Here is a 23,959-nt window from a genome sequence, read left to right as displayed (position 1 = left end):
CACCTTTGTTTCTTCTATTAGAGAACTCACTCGCCTGCTTATCACTGCAATGACACAATTAGACCGTCATGTTGCAGCAGTGCGGTGTTAATCCTGCAGACTGCAGAAAAATCCAGGTGAAACCTAAAACTGGAAAACCTCCATGGTTTAGTTTCAAAACATAACTCCTCTGTGACTTTTTATTCTACTATGCTTTAAGAGTAATACAAGTACAGTTATATACTGCTTAAGGCTGATTTATTAGATAGAATTTTAACCTGACATAGGATCCACAACCAAACCAAACAACTCTTGCACCTGCAGTAAAATCACTAATTGAACATAATAAAATGTTTGCTTCAGATAGAAGTAAACCCAGTCAGTCTATTTGCATAAGAATGAAGATGCTTTCCACCAATGACAGAAGTTATTGGTAATCAATATCGACATAGCGATATTCAGTATCTAATAGTATTGCAATTAGATGTTTTCCTGATATTGTGAAGCTCTACTAAAGACTGTAGCCTTAAGTGTCAAATAAAATATATCTTTATGATAAAGCTCTTAAAAGCAGAGGAGGTTTTCTGGTGTAAAAACTCATTAGGACAAAATACAGCTACTGACATCGAGGCAGGAGAGATTACAGCATCCTGAATGTCATTGATGAGTCATTCAGATCTTAATGTGTTAAACTTTTTATCTAATGTGAAACAAAACAAAATTACAGTATTTTAATGACAGAGAGGTTGATCATTAAACACTTAACTTTACAGATATACAGGTGTCCCAATTGGTACTGTAGCGTAGGTTTCCCTTTTTCGAAGTGGAAGAAACAACGCCCCCACAATTACGCTAGTGGTCAAAACATTTATTGCATCCGTAGTGTTAAGAACTACCATTGGAAACGAATGGGAAAAGTTAAGTCAGCCGACAGCCGTGCGAAAGGTCCCCGATTCTAAACCGGGCGGAAGCAGGGTTTTTTTTTTCTTAAAAAAATTACTAAAACTTTCAAGCAAATTTGCTTCCAGTGCAACAAAATCATATTCCATAATTTTGTCTTAATAGTGGCATTTTGCGAATGATATAACCATAGCACTTTATGTACTGATTAAAATATTTTGAATCAAGTTGATTTGAACTGTATGTGCCCAGAAAATATGCTGTAGTGCTACTGTCTTTTCATTGAAAATATTAACACTTAGAATTTCAGCCAAATTGTTAGACTTTAGATGGAAAAAATTGAATTCTTTGAATTCAGAAAAATAAAAAGGGGAAAAAAGTTACATTTGTGGCAAAATAGAAAGAATTCTGTAGGGCCCTTGACAGGGAGAGGTAATGGAAGATTGCAGTTAGAGACGCATTGATCAGAAGCCGATTTCCATTTTTTTGTACAGCTTTCAGCTGCCATCCTGAGGTTGGCCGATGGCGACTCCTTTTAAGAATCATAAGAGTATATAAGAAAATTTAAAAAACAGGGCATGGTGGTGCAGTTGTTGGCACTGTTTGCTCGCAGCAAGAACGTTCTGGTTGGAGCTTGCATTTTCTCTCCATGCATGTGAGGTTTCTGTCCAAGTACTCCGGTTTCCTCCGACAATCCAAAAATATGGATGTTACTTTAACTGGTCTCTCTAAATTGATAAAGGTATTAATGTGTGTGTGCATAGTTGTTTGTCCTGTGTGTCTGTGTTTTCCTGTGATTTACCGGTGACCTGTACAGTGTGCCTCTCACACGATGACCACTGAAGAAAGACACCAGACCCAGCTGGTATTCTGTTTAGCCTTTGTGTTATCTGCTTTAACAGCATTTTTTCTTCTGGAAGCAAGCCCCAGGGCCCCCCAGTATAAGCTCTGGCTAAGCTCACTGCACACTCATTTTTAAAATGTGTACAAAAGTAGACCTTTGTATATAGTATTTGCCAGTAACGATAGACAATTATCGTACTGTTAATCATTACTGAGCAAAAAATTTTACAGTGATAAAAATTTTAATTTATATTTTATGATTCAAACTGCAAAAACTAAGAGAATGGTTGGGATTGTTACTTTTGCCATTTTTTCACTGCTGGCTTCATGAGAGCTTTAATACATATCAACATATTTTAAAATATTATAAAATGCAGGGCTTGTGCTCTATTTAGCAGTACATTGACACTATTAATGTGACTAGCGTGCAAAAGAAACCTATATGATACTGTGTAAGTTTTATTTGTTAAAGCTTTGTACTTATTAGGTTCTTACTGTCTGCAGTTGCATAGAGTTATAGCACCGTAAAACACTGTAAACATTTGAAAATGCACTATCCATCATCACTTGTACCACAAAAATTGTAAGAAAAATTCAAATCCATATCCCCCATCCACATTTACCAGGACATTTTGGCCATCCATTGATTATTTTGTCATTATAGCACTAGAAGAGACAGCCAACCTGAATTGATGTATAATTTAAAGGGTTTTTATTTTACTTTTTTAGTCGGACTACAGTCATGACAGACAGGCTTCTCCAGTTAGAATAGAGGAGATTGCCTCAGACAGAACCTCAGAGGCTGCAGCTCTGATATCTGCAATAATATAACAGGATGTTCTTGATCAGCATTGTGATGAGTGATCTTTCAGGAGGTCAGGATCAGCAGACAAGGAGATTTTACTGAGGAAAACCTACATGCAGAAAAAAACAAAACGTTTTCTATCTGACTGTACAGCTCATTAAATGTTCCTTAATGTCCCTGGGCTGCTAGTTACTGTGGTTATGGGTAGATGGCTGATGTTTTCTATGCTTTTGTGATTTTAGCTCACTGGCTTTTTTTGCCGTCACTGAAGCTGAGCTGCAGGCGAAACAAAGAAAAAGAAACAAAGACTTTCATCTGGGATGCTAAGGCCAACAACATTTTGTGTCTTACTGCCAGATCAGATGGACGTTGACTTCAGAGGAAGACCCAGCATTCAGAAAAGGAAAGAGCTAATTTTCCTTTCATGGTATTAACTGTTCATCATGCCTCTATGGCCTTAAACTCCAATGCAGCATTTTGTTTAAAAGTTTGCCTTAACCGCTGAAAGAGAAAATTAAATCCTTACAATAGAATCTCTAATTTGTCCCTTTTCTCAACAACAAAAAATTACATATAAGAAATTAACAACTGAAAAAATATCACCTTCATGGAGGTGCATCCTACTTCATATGGGAATATTTCAACCATTAACCCCTGGGAATACATCATACCTCAGAATCACTCAAAATTTAGGGGGATCCACTATACTATCCTACTTCTATTTTTAGTCTCCATCCATCCTTCGTCTCTTTTATTTTCCTTTGACCATAGCCTCAACTTTGACATCTCACTTCATTACCCCTTTCCTCTATCCTCCCAATCAACCTCAAATTTCAAAATTCATTAATGTTTTTGTCAAACATCTTTCATTGATTGAAGATGAAGAAAATAAACCAAGTTATGTATTCTGTAGGTATGTAGTAACTTTATTTGTTTTGTTACTCAAATCGTTGCATATTTGATGAACAGATGGACTCTACATGCCTGGTTCCCACCGTGAAGCATGGAGGAGGAGGTGTGATGGTGTGGGGGTGCTTTGCTGGTGACACTGTTGGGATTTATTCAAAGTTGAAGGCATCCTGAACCAGCATGGCTACCACAGCATCTTGCAGTGGCTTGCTATTCCATCCGGTTTGCGTTTAGTTGGACCATCATTTATTTTTCAACAGGACAATGACCCCAAACACACCTCCAGGCTGTGTGAGGACTATTTGACCAAGAAGGAGAGTGATGGGGTGCTGCACCAGATGACCTGGCCTCCACAGTCACCGGACCTGAACCCAATCGAGATGGTTTGGGGTGAGCTGGACCGCAGAGTGAAGGCAAAAAGGCCAACAAGTGTTAAGCATCTCTGGGAACTCCTTCAAGACTGTTGGAAAACCATTTCAGGTGACAACCTCTTGAAGCTCATCAACAGAATACCAAGAGTGTGTGGAGCAGTAATCAAAGCAAACGGTGGCTACTTTGAAGAACCTAGAATATAAGACATATTTTCAGTTGTTTCACACTTTTTTGTTCAGTATATAATTCCACATGATTTAATTCATAGTTTTGATGCCTTCAGTGTGAAGCTACTGTATTGAAACCATATAGTCCTGATATAATTACTACTCTGGTCCAAAAACCTTCACCTAACTGACAAGCACTATTCTACACAAAAGGGACAAACATGGGCCCTTGGCCACCAGCAGCTGATTGCCCCAAATCTCGAACAAAGGGTCATAAAACTCTGAGTCGGGGACTCAGTGGAAAAACTCCAGCAATAAAACTGGGACAAAGGAATGGTCAGGCCACGAGGCTCAGACCGCAACTGCCATGAATGGAAAAACTTTAAAAATCCCATTTCTAACTCCTGGCTGATAGATCAGCCAGACAAAACACACGCACCTTGCTGATCGCATTCGCGCTGCGCGATTCAGCACACTTACACAGCAAATCAAAACAGCTCAGCATAAAACACTTAAGTCAGTATTGCATGCATCAAGTTGATACCTTGGATTAACTACCGGTGATTCTAAATCATCTTAAACTATGCCTCATCCTGCCCAGGCCTCTAAATACACCTATCCGATTTAATATAAAAAAAGAAAAAAATTACTTTTATGTTGATTTCTTCTCTCCACCGGTTGAGGATTTCTTCTGAAGAAGAAAAACAGGGGTGGGGACCAGAGTGACAAGTGTCCGTGATCAACTCAAAAATTGTAAACTTCTCATCCATCCAAAAGGAGGAAAATATGAGGAACCATTGCAGTCGACTAAATCAACAAGGGATCTCCTTGGAAATAAAACCTCTGTGGGTTTCCACCTGTGCTTTTAGGGTGATCTACACAAAAATAAATGTGTCAACTTCAAATCCAGTTACAAAAACCCAAATTAAACCCAATGAGTCTAATAGTTTTTCTTTTGAGCTGTCTTTACACATATACTGCTGTTCAGATATTTTTAAAAGATTATATCTAGGGCTAACATGTTGTAACTCAAGCATACACATATTATGGCATTCAAATATGCCTAAATTTTCAAACAGGAAAGCTCCACTATGCTGCTAAACCTGAGGTCCACAAATGTGGACAGTAGGACTTTGCCTTTGTAAAAAAAAGTAAAAACGGTAGATCTGTGTTTGCCAAAATGTAATTATGAAAATATATTTTGGGAAGATTTTAATGGGAAACTTTGTAAAATGTATTTTTATTTTATTTCATTTTTTATTATATAATTTCCAGAGCCCATCTGTCTGTCAAGGGTGCTGGAATTTGAGACAATTGCTGGAAGTAACTGAGAGGTGGAGGACTTGTCTCACCTCAATGACACCTTGAAAGATGCTGATTAACGTCTTCTACAACAGGAGCCAAGCAGCGATGAGGAGGAAAACATTCAGAATGAGGACCCCGCTCCATGGCCCCCTCAGGCCTGTTGATGATGTAAATGGCTCTGTGGAACCCATGGTGAACCAGTAGTTATGTATTAATTTGTTTTGCCTAACATTTTAGTAACACTAGAATTGAAATTTCCACCTTTGCCAAATAACCTGATCTACTGTGTTGCATTGTTGTTGCAAAGGTCTCATTTACAACTGTTAACAGGTTATTGTTTAGACTGAGCTATGACACTTCACATATTCCCCTGACGTTGGACTCAGCAGGTTGATCTGATGGCTCAAAAGATGACCCAGAAGAGCAAACACCAGGACTACTCTTTTTAGGGACATCCCCAGGCAAAGCACATACACATACACATTAAATGCTTAATGAAATATCTCTGACAACACACCTCAGCAATTCCCATGTATGGCTCCATAACACACCATTTTCGGTTTTCTGGCCAAGGTCACCAGAGTTTTATTAAATATGTCTTGATATTTCAAAGAGTTCCTAATGCCATGCGTTCTTACAAGGTTCCCAGGGACTTTGGAAGAGGAACACGCCCACAGAATCACATCTTTCTCCATGCTTAACAGTAGTAATGTGGCACTTTTCTACTTATTCACATCTTGTTTCAGTCCAGAGCCAACTGGGGTGTTTTTCTGTTCACAGCTTAGTGTTAGCCTCTCTGAGAGACCCTGTGTAGTTTGTTTACATAAGCATTCATTGGAAAATGTGAAGGATCAATTAAAACTATAATAAAGACTCATTAAGTAACCACAGAAACCAAACTTCTCAGCTCAACATTTACAAAATGGTGATCCTACGTCATGTGCCCAAGGTCACAAAAATGACACAACATACTAGTCTTGGTTGCCCGGATGTCTGTCTCTCCACATGGATCAGTTTTCAGTCAGCATCACAAAAGTATTACAATTTTTTTCATCTTTTCCCCATTTATCTTCTTAGAAATATTCAACTGCATTCTGTGTCACTGCTACTGTGACTGCAGGAAGCTATTATGCTACTGTGTTTACCACTGGATCTGTGTTTCCCCCACTACACTGCTTCCCCTTGGTGACCTTAGGTTCAACTATTTCCGTATTCATGACCAGCAGACTAACTGTTTGACAAGTGTCAAAATCGTATTCTACAGGCAAAAATACAGAACATGTTTTTTAAACAGTTGTTAGCACAGTTGCCTTGCAGTCAGAAATTCTTGTATTTGAATCCCGGATGGTACTTTGGCTTCTGTCAAAAGTGCAAAAATATGACTTTTTGGTTAATTGGTCTCTCTTAATTGCCCTTAAGAGTGGGTGTGTGTGCACATGGTTGTGTGTCTACGAGTGCCCTATGATGGAGTGGCAAGACTGTTTAGGGTGAATAAGGTGGATATTGGTGTGATAAGGCCTTTAAAGCTTTTTACACATATTCGTTGGTGTTGCCAATAGGTGTACCTTAAAGGAGTACACAAATTATGGAGTAAAATATATTAATGAACCTTGCAGCTTTATTTACAAATGTTCTGTTGCAATATAGGGTACTGCACACTTATAGGGGTTTACCTAAACAGAGCCGTTATTAGTTTGACTAATAATTCTTACTTTGGCTGCAATTTCAATTACTGAGTCCAAATTCTCCTATCATTCATGGCCCCTGGCATTTCCAATGGTGTCAATGACCTGAGGTAAGGAGATGACATGACATGGTGATACATTTTTCTATATGTTATGTTTTTTTTGCTGTTTTACTTTACCTCTACCTTAACTATCCTGTGATTATTTATAATCTTCCTTTTCATTGTTGAATTGCAATACACCCGACAAGAGCCTCCGTTACTTTCAAAAAAGTCCAAATACCTTAAATGATGATATATATCAAACATGCATGATCCGATATGGGCTTGTTTGCAAACGGATTATCTACAAAAAATGGCATCATTTATTACTGAGCTACAATATCTATCCAGAAAATTACAAACAGTTGTCTCTGTCACTGGCATTTAATAATAACACACTGTAAACTACACATCCATAAGGTGGCAGTGAAGTTACAGATTTCTTGCAAACTATCATGATTTCTTTTTTGGCTCCTTCTACATGGGAGTCAGGAGTTGATTGGTGCTCCATGAAAACCATTTGTTCTTGGTTGCTGTGCACTCAGAGGCACCTTATGTCCAATCAGAAGAAACGTGTACATGTTCACTGTGGACTAATCACACCAGTACTCCTCTGCCTGAAGTTTATTTTTATTTAATGTTGTGTTCACATTCTGTCACTAAAAGGTTATGTGATTTGTTGATATTTTGAAAAGGAAATACCTTGTGTATAGTATGATTTTCCAGCTAAGGTAGAAACAGCAATATTTATTCATCTACCTGTAAATAATAAGTGACAATATTACTTTCCAACTGTCAAGTTTTTGCTTAGATTTTGCGCACATGATTTATTTGCTCCATGAGAATTAAATTTCTCTTTGGGGCTCGCAGGCCAGCAGGGTCTCTTAGCAGCTGAATAGAGTCCGCCTCGGCCCTTGCCCGACCCAATACATATTATAAACCGCCTCGGTTCTTCCAGTTCCTCGCCCTGCTCCTCATTTTACAAATCCTGGTTAATGGCAGGGGTTTTACTTGACTGCTTGAAAGAACTTATTTTAATTGACATTATTAATAGATTAAACAAAGCTTTTTAAAATGTAGTCTAACTAAATGTTTTTTTTTTCTTTTTTGCTGTTAAACTGATGTTTCATCCAAGTCCCTGTTGGGTCAAGAGTTCGGCTCAGCTTAAATCCTGTTGGTAGTTACAATGAACACGACAAATGGGTGTAATTCCTTTGTAAAGTCTGTCATGTGTATTTAGCTCTGTTGGTAAACTAAATTGTGCACATTTCAGCTGTTTTCTCTTCACCACAAAAGAGCAGTACAGCATTCAGATCTTTGCGAGTTATTTTGGTGCTCCCATGGAAATGTTCAATGACACCGCTCCTTGTCTGTCACTGCCAACCTGATCCCAAACTTCACTGCAGATATCCTGAGATTTGGACGTTGCAGTGAACATCCTGGTCACTTCTCAATTCAAAAAGAAAGACAAGATGTGTGTTCTTTGCATCTTTACTGTTTCCTTCTAAATGTGTTTACAACTTACACTCGAGTTATCTGTCAATGTTGAATTCCTTTGTGTTAAAATTATCCTTGGGTAAGAGGGGAAATTTTTAAAAAACCTGGTTACTTACTAAAGTTCACACTAAACCATTATCTGCACCAAAAAGTTGCCCACTTACCAATAATATTATACTTGTTAATAACACTTTGAGCTTTTTTATTCTTTAAAAAACAACAGCTCGACCACCAGCTGAGAAAAAAGCTGAACAGAAAATGGATGTTGCTAATGTATGGATTTAAGGATGATGGATGTGAGTGTTTCTGAGATATTCAGAATCTATTGTGGTGACTGGTAAAGAGCTTAGTGTGCATAAAGCAGCTGGACAGACCTGATAGCTGGCTGCCACATGCCCACACAAAATATGTGTTTTTTTTGTCATAAACATGCACAGAAAAAAAGTTTTTGTGTTGATAATTGGATAAAAGATGATCTTACACTCAGACCTCATGGTAGGCTTGACCCGTTACTTTTTTTGCATTCTTGAAAACAAATGTATAAAAATGCTAACATCTACTAAAGTTGTTGCTCTTCCAGTGTGCTGACCATCACATTGATAAAAGTGACAAGCTCAATATGAAGTAATGACGTTGCACTATATTTCTCTGATTGTAGTGCCATTTTACATACCAGCTGTCAAGTACATGTGGTAAAGGTTTTTCTACATCCATTTCAGAGACCCAACGTGAGACTATACTTTAAAATGGAGATGTGCACCTGGGAGATGTAATCCTATCAATATGAGCATAGATAAACATGTGACAAGGACAGAATGATTTTAAACAGGACTGAATGCAGTTGAAAACTTTCCCTATTATGCTTCAAATCCGGATGTCTGTGGTATTGATGTACAACAGCTCTATAGTTAAAAAATGTATCTTTAAAATTTATGAATTTAAAAAACATTTTTTTAAATGTCAGATATAGAGTTAAAATTGTTATAAGTTAAAACAGTTTTAGACGTTAACATTCATTTGATTTTGGCAATTTAACTCAAAGGAAATCTAACCACCAGTTGAAGAAATTGCAGTCGTTTTACTTCAAATCTATTGTGGTGGTTGATACAGCGAAAGAGGTTTCACAAGTACCATTAAAACATGTTTAAAGACTGAGAACTTAGTTGCAAGTTCAACATCAAATTCTCAGTGTTAAATAGTGAAAGTAAACTAGTTCCACCTCATATACTGTATTAAGGTTTAAATCAGATAAGACGTTATCTGTTTGCATTGATTTTTAGTTTACAGACTTCTTTGTGATAAATTTAGCTAGGTGTTGATTCAGAAAGACTTCCCCCAACACTAGACTGTCATGCTGCAGTGGGAAGTTTCACTAAATTATAACCAATACAACCAATAATTGTAATGTTTATGCAAATGTTTTGTGACAGACTGAGCAAACATGTGAGATAACCTCCCTGAAACACACCTGAAGAGAAGATGATGATAAATAGAGGAGACACAAAAATAACAGGCAAATACAAAAACGACAAAAAATATTCATTTCTATAAATACATATGAGCATTCCTGGAACTCATTCTACATACAGATGGACCATTTGCTGTCTCATTTTTTTCTGACTGCCTTCTACAGTTGGTATTTTGCCAGGAGCAACAGGCTGAATTAACAGGCAACCTTAATCCACACAGACATGAGCCGGTGCATCCTGTCTTCCAGAGGATAGCTGAAGGCTAATCAGTAAATCTAAGCTGACTGCCGGCTGACTGTATATCTGGCTCTGTGGGGTTGAAAAAATTGAATTCTGTGAAGTTATATTTATCGTCTGTCCAAAACTCAACAACAAAATAGGTAATTGCATCACTTTATTGCATGCATAGCATATACCAATTTTGAAGATAGTTGACGCTTTAGTTTTTTTAAACTGAATGTAAACTTTTTATTTGCACAATATATCCAGCATTACCATAATTGCAGTCAGAGGACTGTTTCAACTGGAAACCCATAAATAAATTATTTTGTAATTACATTTTACAAAACATGCTCTCTTCTAGTTCTTAAGCTTATGATGACTTGTATTTACCATGCTGGACAGTACTAGTCTGACAAACATGCAGCCAAACAAGCAGCTATGTCCTCACAAATCTTGGTCAAAACCCTATATGGTGGTTTTGTATCACACATGGAACCATCCCGAGGGTGCTCCCGAGCCTCGTTGGCGCAGTAGGCAGCGCGTCAGTCTCATAATCTGAAGGTCGTGAGTTCGAGCCTCACACGGGGCATCGGTTTTGATCTTTTTTTTCCCCCACTCCTTTTAGTTGGCAACTTGCACGTCCTTATGCGCTGCGGCACCACATTAGTCAAGATCTGACACAGTGACCATGACAAAACTGACATTGCAAGGGCTAGTGGCGCAATGGATAACGCGTCTGACTACGGATCAGAAGAATCTAGGTTCGACTCCTGGCTAGCTCAAGCTTGTTTTCACCCTGAATCTAAATCCTAACTCCTGGAAACAGTGTTCTCCTTGACATAAGGACTTTATTCCTGAGTAAAGAAGGGAGAAGAACCTTGTCCCTTCTACAATATTATGAAGCCAGGATACAGGTCCTTCTCAAAATATTAGCATATTGTGATAAAGTTCATTATTTTCCATAATGTAATGATGAAAATTTAACATTCATATATTTTAGATTCATTGCACACTAACTGAAATATTTCAGGTCTTTTATTTTCTTAATACGGATGATTTTGGCATACAGCTCATGAAAACCCAAAATTCCTATCTCACAAAATTAGCATATCATTAAAAGGGTCTCTAAACGAGCTATGAACCTAATCATCTGAATCAACGAGTTAACTCTAAACACCTGCAAAAGATTCCTGAGGCCTTTAAAACTCCCAGCCTGGTTCATCACTCAAAACCCCAATCATGGGTAAGACTGCCGACCTGACTGCTGTCCAGAAGGCCACTATTGACACCCTCAAGCAAGAGGGTAAGACACAGAAAGAAATTTCTGAACAAATAGGCTGTTCCCAGAGTGCTGTATCAAGGCACCTCAGTGGGAAGTCTGTGGGAAGGAAAAAGTGTGGCAGAAAACGCTGCACAACGAGAAGAGGTGACCGGACCCTGAGGAAGATTGTGGAGAAGGGCCGATTCCAGACCTTGGGGGACCTGCGGAAGCAGTGGACTGAGTCTGGAGTAGAAACATCCAGAGCCACCGTGCACAGGCGTGTGCAGGAAATGGGCTACAGGTGCCGCATTCCCCAGACCTGGGCTACAGAGAAGCAGCACTGGACTGTTGCTCAGTGGTCCAAAGTACTTTTTTCAGATGAAAGCAAATTCTGCATGTCATTCAGAAATCAAGGTGCCAGAGTCTGGAGAAAGACTGGGGAGAAGGAAATGCCAAAATGCCAGAAGTCCAGTGTCAAGTACCCACAGTCAGTGATGGTCTGGGGAGCCGTGTCAGCTGCTGGTGTTGGTCCACTGTGTTTTATCAAGGGCAGGGTCAATGCAGCTAGCTATCAGGAGATTTTGGAGCACTTCATGCTTCCATCTGCTGAAAAGCTTTATGGAGATGAAGATTTCATTTTTCAGCACGACCTGGCACCTGCACACAGTGCCAAAACCACTGGTAAATGGTTTACTGACCATGGTATCACTGTGCTCAATTGGCCTGCCAACTCTCCTGACCTGAACCCCATAGAGAATCTGTGGGATATTGTGAAGAGAACGTTGAGAGACTCAAGACCCAACACTCTGGATGAGCTAAAGGCCGCTATCGAAGCATCCTGGGCCTCCATAAGACCTCAGCAGTGCCACAGGCTGATTGCCTCCATGCCACGCCGCATTGAAGCAGTCATTTCTGCAAAAGGATTCCCGACCAAGTATTGAGTGCATAACTGTACATGATTATTTGAAGGTTGACGTTTTTTGTATTAAAAACACTTTTCTTTTATTGGTCGGATGAAATATGCTAATTTTGTGAGATAGGAATTTTGGGTTTTCATGAGCTGTATGCCAAAATCATCCGTATTAAGACAATAAAAGACCTGAAATATTTCAGTTAGTGTGCAATGAATCTAAAATATATGAATGTTAAATTTTCATCATGACATTATGGAAAATAATGAACTTTATCACAATATGCTAATATTTTGAGAAGGACCTGTAGTTTAAACATGTACTTGAATGAAATTAAACAGCCTACTCAGATGTACATGGCATGACCCAGAAAGGACAGCTGTCCAGATCAACACTGTGTTGTCCATCAAGAATAAATGGCACTCTTGAGGAGAAAAGCAGAGTTTGTACTGACAACTGCAAAAACCTACATTAAAACAGATCAGGTGGCTTTTAGATATGCTCTAGGCCGCATCTACAGTACAGTCTGGGCTCTTCTTCCAAGTCAGTTTCACAAACATCAAACAAGGTAAGATCCTTACAAGGGAGAATTTGAGATTTAAACCACAGAGTGCTGGTAAAAGCAACTTTTGCTGTCTTAGAAGTTGTTGACCATCTTAAAGTCCTGTGAAATATCAGGCTGTTGCAAGCATTTTAGGTTTCCTTGACAGTGGAGACATTTCTACATTGGCATAAAGCACAAAGACCAGATGTACATGGCATGACCCAGAAAGGACAGCTGTCCAGATCAACACTCTGTTGTCCATCAAGAAGAAATGGCACTCTTGAGGAGAAAACGAGAAAAGCAGAGTTTGTACTGACAACTGCAAAAACCTACATTAAAACGGACCAGGTGGCTTTAGATATGCTCTAGGTAGCATCTACAGTACTGTCTAAGCTCTCCTTCCAAGTCAGTTTCACAGCCATTCACACCCTAAATATCTGCGACCAAAACACTATAAATATGGGTCAGGTGGGCCAACGACTAACAAGTGGCAAATACCCAGGTGCTCCATCTTCTGAATGGATAGATCAATTGCTCACACTTGACATCAACAACACTTAAAGTTCAGTGTATCAACCATAGCATATAATCATGAGGCTCAATGTAGAAATGATATTAGAATATTAGAAGCCCTGGTGTGTTACGTTGAAAAATGTTCTAATGGCTCCCTTGCATGGCAGAATTCACCTTCACTCTACACGTCATTCTTAAATGCAAACTGTGCCTCAACGCTGTTCATAGTTTCAGAAAGACTCATGGTTTGTCATTACCGTCACCTGGTTTACTAGGTACAACCAGAATACAAATATTACCATGCTAATTGAGCTTTATGGACATTTATTTCCTTGCAAAATGTCTTTTTGCATCACAGTTATACCAACATTGAATGAAGTAAGATACTTACATGGGAGGTTTTGAGATTTAAAGCACAAAGTGCTGGTAAAATCAATCGTCCATGTCCTAGAGTAATTAAACATCTCAAGGTCCTGTGAAAATCAGGCCGTTGCAAGAGTTTTGGTTTTCCTGGAGGTGCGGGTAGATTTCTGACTAAACTCTGCAATTGCTCTGACATTCCACAAATTTGGATGACAAAGTAGGATTAGCAAAAAATGTATAACTTGAGAAATGAAGAAATACCCATCTGTTGAAGTCTTAAGATTGTGTATTCAGGAAGTGGTGGACTCGCCAGTCATGTGATGACATGAGCGCAACCATAGCTATAACAAAAATGGTCAAAACCCTATATGGTGGTTTTGTATCACACATGGAACCATCCCGAGGGTGCTCCCGAGCCTCGTTGGCGCAGTAGGCAGCGCGTCAGTCTCATAATCTGAAGGTCGTGAGTTCGAGCCTCACACGGGGCATCGGTTTTGATCTTTTTTTTCCCCCACTCCTTTTAGTTGGCAACTTGCACGTCCTTATGCGCTGCGGCACCACATTAGTCAAGATCTGACACAGTGACCATGACATAACTGACATTGCAAGGGCTAGTGGCGCAATGGATAACGCGTCTGACTACAGATCAGAAGAATCTAGGTTTGACTCCTGGCTAGCTCGAGCTTGTTTTCACCCTGAATCTAAATCCTAACTCCTGGAAACGGTGTTCTCCTTGACGTAAGGACTTTATTCCTGAGTAAAGAAGGGAGAAGAACCTTGTCCCTTCTACAATATTATGAAGCCAGGATAGTTTAAACATGTACTTGAATGAAATTAAACAGCCTACTCAGATGTACATGGCATGACCCAGAAAGGACAGCTGTCCAGATCAACACTGTGTTTGTCCATCAAGAATAAATGGCACTCATGAGGAGAAAAGCAGAGTTTGTACTGACAACTGCAAAAACCTACATTAAAACAGAGCAGGTGGCTTTTTGATATGCTCTAGTCCGCATCTACAGTACAGTCTGGGCTCTTCTTCCAAGTCAGTTTCACAAACATCAAACAAGGTAAGATCCTTACAAGGGAGAATTTGAGATTTAAACCACAGAGTGCTGGTAAAAGCAACTTTTGCTGTCTTAGAAGTTGTTGACCATCTTAAAGTCCTGTGAAATATCAGGCTGTTGCAAGCATTTTAGGTTTCCTTGACAGTGGAGACATTTCTACATTGGCATAAAGCACAAAGACCAGATGTACATGGCATGACCCAGAAAGGACAGCTGTCCAGATCAACACTCTGTTGTCCATCAAGAAGAAATGGCACTCTTGAGGAGAAAACGAGAAAAGCAGAGTTTGTACTGACAACTGCAAAAACCTACATTAAAACGGACCAGGTGGCTTTAGATATGCTCTAGGTAGCATCTACAGTACTGTCTAAGCTCTCCTTCCAAGTCAGTTTCACAGCCATTCACACCCTAAATATCTGCGACCAAAACACTATAAATATGGGTCAGGTGGGCCAACGACTAACAAGTGGCAAATACCCAGGTGCTCCATCTTCTGAATGGATAGATCAATTGCTCACACTTGACATCAACAACACTTAAAGTTCAGTGTATCAACCATAGCATATAATCATGAGGCTCAATGTAGAAATGATATTAGAATATTAGAAGCCCTGGTGTGTTACGTTGAAAAATGTTCTAATGGCTCCCTTGCATGGCAGAATTCACCTTCACTCTACACGTCATTCTTAAATGCAAACTGTGCCTCAACGCTGTTCATAGTTTCAGAAAGACTCATGGTTTGTCATTACCGTCACCTGGTTTACTAGGTACAACCAGAATACAAATATTACCATGCTAATTGAGCTTTATGGACATTTATTTCCTTGCAAAATGTCTTTTTGCATCACAGTTATACCAACATTGAATGAAGTAAGATACTTACATGGGAGGTTTTGAGATTTAAAGTACAAAGTGCTGGTAAAATCAATCGTCCATGTCCTAGAGTAATTAAACATCTCAAGGTCCTGTGAAAATCAGGCCGTTGCAAGAGTTTTGGTTTTCCTGGAGGTGCGGGTAGATTTCTGACTAAACTCTGCAATTGCTCTGACATTCCACAAATTTGGATGACAAAGTAGGATTAGCAAAAAATGTATAACTTGAGAAATAAAGAAATACCCATCTGTTGAAGTCTTAAGACTGTGTATTCAGGAAGTGGTGGACTCGCCAGTCATGTGATGACATGAGCGCAACCATAGCTATAACAAAAATGGTCAAAACCCTATATGGTGGTTTTGTATCACGCATGGAACCATCCCGAGGGTGCTCCCGAGCCTCGTTGGCGCAGTAGGCAGCGCGTCAGTCTCATAATCTGAAGGTCGTGAGTTCGAGCCTCACACGGGGCATCGGTTTTGATCTTTTTTTTCCCCCACTCCTTTTAGTTGGCAACTTGCACGGCCTTATGCGCTGCGGCACCACATTAGTCAAGATCTGACACAGTGACCATGACATAACTGACATTGCAAGGGCTAGTGGCGCAATGGATAACGCGTCTGACTACGGATCAGAAGAATCTAGGTTCGACTCCTGGCTAGCTCGAGCTTATTTTCACCCTGAATCTAAATCCTAACTCCTGGAAACGGTGTTCTCCTTGACGTAAGGACTTTATTCCTGAGTAAAGAAGGGAGAAGAACCTTGTCCCTTCTACAATATTATGAAGCCAGGATAGTTTAAACATGTACTTGAATGAAATTAAACAGCCTACTCAGATGTACATGGCATGACCCAGAAAGGACAGCTGTCCAGATCAACACTGTGTTGTCCATCAAGAATAAATGGCACTCTTGAGGAGAAAAGCAGAGTTTGTACTGACAACTGCAAAAACCTACATTAAAACAGATCAGGTGGCTTTTAGATATGCTCTAGGCCGCATCTACAGTACAGTCTGGGCTCTTCTTCCAAGTCAGTTTCACAAACATCAAACAAGGTAAGATCCTTACAAGGGAGAATTTGAGATTTAAACCACAGAGTGCTGGTAAAAGCAACTTTTGCTGTCTTAGAAGTTGTTGACCATCTTAAAGTCCTGTGAAATATCAGGCTGTTGCAAGCATTTTAGGTTTCCTTGACAGTGGAGACATTTCTACATTGGCATAAAGCACAAAGACCAGATGTACATGGCATGACCCAGAAAGGACAGCTGTCCAGATCAACACTCTGTTGTCCATCAAGAAGAAATGGCACTCTTGAGGAGAAAACGAGAAAAGCAGAGTTTGTACTGACAACTGCAAAAACCTACATTAAAACGGACCAGGTGGCTTTAGATATGCTCTAGGTAGCATCTACAGTACTGTCTAAGCTCTCCTTCCAAGTCAGTTTCACAGCCATTCACACCCTAAATATCTGCGACCAAAACACTATAAATATGGGTCAGGTGGGCCAACGACTAACAAGTGGCAAATACCCAGGTGCTCCATCTTCTGAATGGATAGATCAATTGCTCACACTTGACATCAACAACACTTAAAGTTCAGTGTATCAACCATAGCATATAATCATGAGGCTCAATGTAGAAATGATATTAGAATATTAGAAGCCCTGGTGTGTTACGTTGAAAAATGTTCTAATGGCTCCCTTGCATGGCAGAATTCACCTTCACTCTACACATGTCATTCTTAAATGCAAACTGTGCCTAAACGCTGTTCATAGTTTCAGAAAGACTCATGGTTTGTCATTACCGTCACCTGGTTTACTAGGTACAACCAGAATACAAATATTACCATGCTAATTGAGCTTTATGGACATTTATTTCCTTGCAAAATGTCTTTTTGCATCACAGTTATACCAACATTGAATGAAGTAAGATACTTACATGGTAGGTTTTGAGATTTAAAGCAAAAAGTGCTGGTAAAATCAATCGTCCATGTCCTAGAGTAATTAAACATCTCAAGGTCCTGTGAAAATCAGGCCGTTGCAAGAGTTTTGGTTTTCCTGGAGGTGCGGGTAGATTTCTGACTAAACTCTGCAATTGCTCTGACATTCCACAAATTTGGATGACAAAGTAGGATTAGCAAAAAATGTATAACTTGAGAAATAAAGAAATACCCATCTGTTGAAGTCTTAAGACTGTGTATTCAGGAAGTGGTGGACTCGCCAGTCATGTGATGACATGAGCGCAACCATAGCTACAACAAAAATGGTCAAAACCCTATATGGTGGTTTTGTATCACGCATGGAAACATCCCGAGGGTGCTCCCGAGCCTCTTTGGCGCAGTAGGCAGCGCGTCAGTCTCATAATCTGAAGGTCGTGAGTTCGGGCCTCACACGGGGCATCGGTTTTGATCTTTTTTTCCCCCACTCCTTTTAGTTGGCAACTTGCACGTCCTTATGCGCTGCAGCACCACATTAGTCAAGATCTGACACAGTGACCATGACATAACTGACATTGCAAGGGCTAGTGGCGCAATGGATAACGCGTCTGACTACAGATCAGAAGAATCTAGGTTTGACTCCTGGCTAGCTCGAGCTTGTTTTCACCCTGAATCTAAATCCTAACTCCTGGAAACGGTGTTCTCCTTGACGTAAGGACTTTATTCCTGAGTAAAGAAGGGAGAAGAACCTTGTCCCTTCTACAATATTATGAAGCCAGGATAGTTTAAACATGTACTTGAATGAAATTAAACAGCCTACTCAGATGTACATGGCATGACCCAGAAAGGACAGCTGTCCAGATCAACACTGTGTTGTCCATCAAGAATAAATGGCACTCTTGAGGAGAAAAGCAGAGTTTGTACTGACAACTGCAAAAACCTACATTAAAACAGATCAGGTGGCTTTTAGATATGCTCTAGGCCGCATCTACAGTACAGTCTGGGCTCTTCTTCCAAGTCAGTTTCACAAACATCAAACAAGGTAAGATCCTTACAAGGGAGAATTTGAGATTTAAACCACAGAGTGCTGGTAAAAGCAACTTTTGCTGTCTTAGAAGTTGTTGACCATCTTAAAGTCCTGTGAAATATCAGGCTGTTGCAAGCATTTTAGGTTTCCTTGACAGTGGAGACATTTCTACATTGGCATAAAGCACAAAGACCAGATGTACATGGCATGACCCAGAAAGGACAGCTGTCCAGATCAACACTCTGTTGTCCATCAAGAAGAAATGGCACTCTTGAGGAGAAAACGAGAAAAGCAGAGTTTGTACTGACAACTGCAAAAACCTACATTAAAACGGACCAGGTGGCTTTAGATATGCTCTAGGTAGCATCTACAGTACTGTCTAAGCTCTCCTTCCAAGTCAGTTTCACAGCCATTCACACCCTAAATATCTGCGACCAAAACACTATAAATATGGGTCAGGTGGGCCAACGACTAACAAGTGGCAAATACCCAGGTGCTCCATCTTCTGAATGGATAGATCAATTGCTCACACTTGACATCAACAACACTTAAAGTTCAGTGTATCAACCATAGCATATAATCATGAGGCTCAATGTAGAAATGATATTAGAATATTAGAAGCCCTGGTGTGTTACGTTGAAAAATGTTCTAATGGCTCCCTTGCATGGCAGAATTCACCTTCACTCTACACGTCATTCTTAAATGCAAACTGTGCCTCAACGCTGTTCATAGTTTCAGAAAGACTCATGGTTTGTCATTACCGTCACCTGGTTTACTAGGTACAACCAGAATACAAATATTACCATGCTAATTGAGCTTTATGGACATTTATTTCCTTGCAAAATGTCTTTTTGCATCACAGTTATACCAACATTGAATGAAGTAAGATACTTACATGGGAGGTTTTGAGATTTAAAGTACAAAGTGCTGGTAAAATCAATCGTCCATGTCCTAGAGTAATTAAACATCTCAAGGTCCTGTGAAAATCAGGCCGTTGCAAGAGTTTTGGTTTTCCTGGAGGTGCGGGTAGATTTCTGACTAAACTCTGCAATTGCTCTGACATTCCACAAATTTGGATGACAAAGTAGGATTAGCAAAAAATGTATAACTTGAGAAATAAAGAAATACCCATCTGTTGAAGTCTTAAGACTGTGTATTCAGGAAGTGGTGGACTCGCCAGTCATGTGATGACATGAGCGCAACCATAGCTATAACAAAAATGGTCAAAACCCTATATGGTGGTTTTGTATCACACATGGAAACATCCCGAGGGTGCTCCCGAGCCTCGTTGGCGCAGTAGGCAGCGCGTCAGTCTCATAATCTGAAGGTCGTGAGTTCGAGCCTCACACGGGGCATCGGTTTTGATCTTTTTTTTCCCCCACTCCTTTTAGTTGGCAACTTGCACGTCCTTATGCGCTGCGGCACCACATTAGTCAAGATCTGACACAGTGACCATGACATAACTGACATTGCAAGGGCTAGTGGCGCAATGGATAACGCGTCTGACTACGGATCAGAAGAATCTAGGTTTGACTCCTGGCTAGCTCGAGCTTGTTTTCACCCTGAATCTAAATCCTAACTCCTGGAAACGGTGTTCTCCTTGACGTAAGGACTTTATTCCTGAGTAAAGAAGGGAGAAGAACCTTGTCCCTTCTACAATATTATGAAGCCAGGATAGTTTAAACATGTACTTGAATGAAATTAAACAGCCTACTCAGATGTACATGGCATGACCCAGAAAGGACAGCTGTCCAGATCAACACTGTGTTGTCCATCAAGAATAAATGGCACTCTTGAGGAGAAAAGCAGAGTTTGTACTGACAACTGCAAAAACCTACATTAAAACAGATCAGGTGGCTTTTAGATATGCTCTAGGCCGCATCTACAGTACAGTCTGGGCTCTTCTTCCAAGTCAGTTTCACAAACATCAAACAAGGTAAGATCCTTACAAGGGAGAATTTGAGATTTAAACCACAGAGTGCTGGTAAAAGCAACTTTTGCTGTCTTAGAAGTTGTTGACCATCTTAAAGTCCTGTGAAATATCAGGCTGTTGCAAGCATTTTAGGTTTCCTTGACAGTGGAGACATTTCTACCTTGGCATAAAGCACAAAGACCAGATGTACATGGCATGACCCAGAAAGGACAGCTGTCCAGATCAACACTCTGTTGTCCATCAAGAAGAAATGGCACTCTTGAGGAGAAAACGAGAAAAGCAGAGTTTGTACTGACAACTGCAAAAACCTACATTAAAACGGACCAGGTGGCTTTAGATATGCTCTAGGTAGCATCTACAGTACTGTCTAAGCTCTCCTTCCAAGTCAGTTTCACAGCCATTCACACCCTAAATATCTGCGACCAAAACACTATAAATATGGGTCAGGTGGGCCAACGACTAACAAGTGGCAAATACCCAGGTGCTCCATCTTCTGAATGGGTAGATCAATTGCTCACACTTGACATCAACAACACTTAAAGTTCAGTGTATCAACCATAGCATATAATCATGAGGCTCAATGTAGAAATGATATTAGAATATTAGAAGCCCTGGTGTGTTACGTTGAAAAATGTTCTAATGGCTCCCTTGCATGGCAGAATTCACCTTCACTCTACACATGTCATTCTTAAATGCAAACTGTGCCTCAACGCTGTTCATAGTTTCAGAAAGACTCATGGTTTGTCATTACCGTCACCTGGTTTACTAGGTACAACCAGAATACAAATATTACCATGCTAATTGAGCTTTATGGACATTTATTTCCTTGCAAAATGTCTTTTTGCATCACAGTTATACCAACATTGAATGAAGTAAGATACTTACATGGTAGGTTTTGAGATTTAAAGCAAAAAGTGCTGGTAAAATCAATCGTCCATGTCCTAGAGTAATTAAACATCTCAAGGTCCTGTGAAAATCAGGCCGTTGCAAGAGTTTTGGTTTTCCTGGAGGTGCGGGTAGATTTCTGACTAAACTCTGCAATTGCTCTGACATTCCACAAATTTGGATGACAAAGTAGGATTAGCAAAAAATGTATAACTTGAGAAATAAAGAAATACCCATCTGTTGAAGTCTTAAGACTGTGTATTCAGGAAGTGGTGGACTCGCCAGTCATGTGATGACATGAGCGCAACCATAGCTACAACAAAAATGGTCAAAACCCTATATGGTGGTTTTGTATCACGCATGGAAACATCCCGAGGGTGCTCCCGAGCCTCTTTGGCGCAGTAGGCAGCGCGTCAGTCTCATAATCTGAAGGTCGTGAGTTCGGGCCTCACACGGGGCATCGGTTTTGATCTTTTTTTCCCCCACTCCTTTTAGTTGGCAACTTGCACGTCCTTATGCGCTGCAGCACCACATTAGTCAAGATCTGACACAGTGACCATGACATAACTGACATTGCAAGGGCTAGTGGCGCAATGGATAACGCGTCTGACTACGGATCAGAAGAATCTAGGTTCGACTCCTGGCTAGCTCGAGCTTATTTTCACCCTGAATCTAAATCCTAACTCCTGGAAACGGTGTTCTCCTTGACATAAGGACTTTATTCCTGAGTAAAGAAGGGAGAAGAACCTTGTCAATTCTACAATATTATGAAGCCAGGATAGTTTAAACATGTACTTGAATGAAATTAAACAGCCTACTCAGATGTACATGGCATGACCCAGAAAGGACAGCTGTCCAGATCAACACTGTGTTGTCCATCAAGAATAAATGGCACTCTTGAGGAGAAAAGCAGAGTTTGTACTGACAACTGCAAAAACCTACATTAAAACAGATCAGGTGGCTTTTAGATATGCTCTAGGCCGCATCTACAGTACAGTCTGGGCTCTTCTTCCAAGTCAGTTTCACAAACATCAAACAAGGTAAGATCCTTACAAGGGAGAATTTGAGATTTTAACCACAGAGTGCTGGTAAAAGCAACTTTTGCTGTCTTAGAAGTTGTTGACCATCTTAAAGTCCTGTGAAATATCAGGCTGTTGCAAGCATTTTAGGTTTCCTTGACAGTGGAGACATTTCTACATTGGCATAAAGCACAAAGACCAGATGTACATGGCATGACCCAGAAAGGACAGCTGTCCAGATCAACACTCTGTTGTCCATCAAGAAGAAATGGCACTCTTGAGGAGAAAACGAGAAAAGCAGAGTTTGTACTGACAACTGCAAAAACCTACATTAAAACGGACCAGGTGGCTTTAGATATGCTCTAGGTAGCATCTACAGTACTGTCTAAGCTCTCCTTCCAAGTCAGTTTCACAGCCATTCACACCCTAAATATCTGCGACCAAAACACTATAAATATGGGTCAGGTGGGCCAACGACTAACAAGTGGCAAATACCCAGGTGCTCCATCTTCTGAATGGATAGATCAATTGCTCACACTTGACATCAACAACACTTAAAGTTCAGTGTATCAACCATAGCATATAATCATGAGGCTCAATGTAGAAATGATATTAGAATATTAGAAGCCCTGGTGTGTTACGTTGAAAAATGTTCTAATGGCTCCCTTGCATGGCAGAATTCACCTTCACTCTACACATGTCATTCTTAAATGCAAACTGTGCCTAAACGCTGTTCATAGTTTCAGAAAGACTCATGGTTTGTCATTACCGTCACCTGGTTTACTAGGTACAACCAGAATACAAATATTACCATGCTAATTGAGCTTTATGGACATTTATTTCCTTGCAAAATGTCTTTTTGCATCACAGTTATACCAACATTGAATGAAGTAAGATACTTACATGGTAGGTTTTGAGATTTAAAGCAAAAAGTGCTGGTAAAATCAATCGTCCATGTCCTAGAGTAATTAAACATCTCAAGGTCCTGTGAAAATCAAGCCGTTGCAAGAGTTTTGGTTTTCCTGGAGGTGCGGGTAGATTTCTGACTAAACTCTGCAATTGCTCTGACATTCCACAAATTTGGATGACAAAGTAGGATTAGCAAAAAATGTATAACTTGAGAAATAAAGAAATACCCATCTGTTGAAGTCTTAAGACTGTGTATTCAGGAAGTGGTGGACTCGCCAGTCATGTGATGACATGAGCGCAACCATAGCTACAACAAAAATGGTCAAAACCCTATATGGTGGTTTTGTATCACGCATGGAAACATCCCGAGGGTGCTCCCGAGCCTCTTTGGCGCAGTAGGCAGCGCGTCAGTCTCATAATCTGAAGGTCGTGAGTTCGGGCCTCACACGGGGCATCGGTTTTGATCTTTTTTTCCCCCACTCCTTTTAGTTGGCAACTTGCACGTCCTTATGCGCTGCAGCACCACATT

The 23,959-nt window shown here is 40.1% G+C and overlaps 13 non-coding genes across 13 annotated transcripts; all 13 read left to right on the top strand.

Moving 5' to 3' along the window:
- The first annotated feature begins 10,710 nt into the window (after window positions 1–10,710).
- trnam-cau lies at window positions 10,711–10,783 on the top strand. The gene has a single exon. It is a non-coding gene; the product is annotated as a tRNA-Met (tRNA).
- Window positions 10,784–10,903: 120 nt separating this feature from the next.
- Window positions 10,904–10,976, top strand: trnar-acg. The gene has a single exon. It is a non-coding gene; the product is annotated as a tRNA-Arg (tRNA).
- A 3,225-nt stretch (window positions 10,977–14,201) lies between these two features.
- Window positions 14,202–14,274, top strand: trnam-cau. Its single transcript has one exon. It is a non-coding gene; the product is annotated as a tRNA-Met (tRNA).
- A 120-nt stretch (window positions 14,275–14,394) lies between these two features.
- Window positions 14,395–14,467, top strand: trnac-aca. Its single transcript has one exon. It is a non-coding gene; the product is annotated as a tRNA-Cys (tRNA).
- A 1,656-nt stretch (window positions 14,468–16,123) lies between these two features.
- trnam-cau lies at window positions 16,124–16,196 on the top strand. Its single transcript has one exon. It is a non-coding gene; the product is annotated as a tRNA-Met (tRNA).
- Window positions 16,197–16,316: 120 nt separating this feature from the next.
- On the top strand, window positions 16,317–16,389 carry trnar-acg. Its single transcript has one exon. It is a non-coding gene; the product is annotated as a tRNA-Arg (tRNA).
- Window positions 16,390–18,046: 1,657 nt separating this feature from the next.
- On the top strand, window positions 18,047–18,119 carry trnam-cau. The gene has a single exon. It is a non-coding gene; the product is annotated as a tRNA-Met (tRNA).
- A 119-nt stretch (window positions 18,120–18,238) lies between these two features.
- On the top strand, window positions 18,239–18,311 carry trnac-aca. The gene has a single exon. It is a non-coding gene; the product is annotated as a tRNA-Cys (tRNA).
- Window positions 18,312–19,966: 1,655 nt separating this feature from the next.
- trnam-cau lies at window positions 19,967–20,039 on the top strand. The gene has a single exon. It is a non-coding gene; the product is annotated as a tRNA-Met (tRNA).
- A 120-nt stretch (window positions 20,040–20,159) lies between these two features.
- Window positions 20,160–20,232, top strand: trnar-acg. The gene has a single exon. It is a non-coding gene; the product is annotated as a tRNA-Arg (tRNA).
- A 1,657-nt stretch (window positions 20,233–21,889) lies between these two features.
- On the top strand, window positions 21,890–21,962 carry trnam-cau. The gene has a single exon. It is a non-coding gene; the product is annotated as a tRNA-Met (tRNA).
- Window positions 21,963–22,081: 119 nt separating this feature from the next.
- On the top strand, window positions 22,082–22,154 carry trnar-acg. Its single transcript has one exon. It is a non-coding gene; the product is annotated as a tRNA-Arg (tRNA).
- A 1,657-nt stretch (window positions 22,155–23,811) lies between these two features.
- On the top strand, window positions 23,812–23,884 carry trnam-cau. The gene has a single exon. It is a non-coding gene; the product is annotated as a tRNA-Met (tRNA).
- Window positions 23,885–23,959: the final 75 nt, after the last annotated feature.

This window comes from Girardinichthys multiradiatus, chromosome 11, assembly GCF_021462225.1.
Source record: "Girardinichthys multiradiatus isolate DD_20200921_A chromosome 11, DD_fGirMul_XY1, whole genome shotgun sequence".
NCBI lineage: Eukaryota > Metazoa > Chordata > Actinopteri > Cyprinodontiformes > Goodeidae > Girardinichthys > Girardinichthys multiradiatus.
Note: the sequence above shows the minus strand (reverse complement) of the source record. Positions and strands in the feature narration are given on the sequence as shown.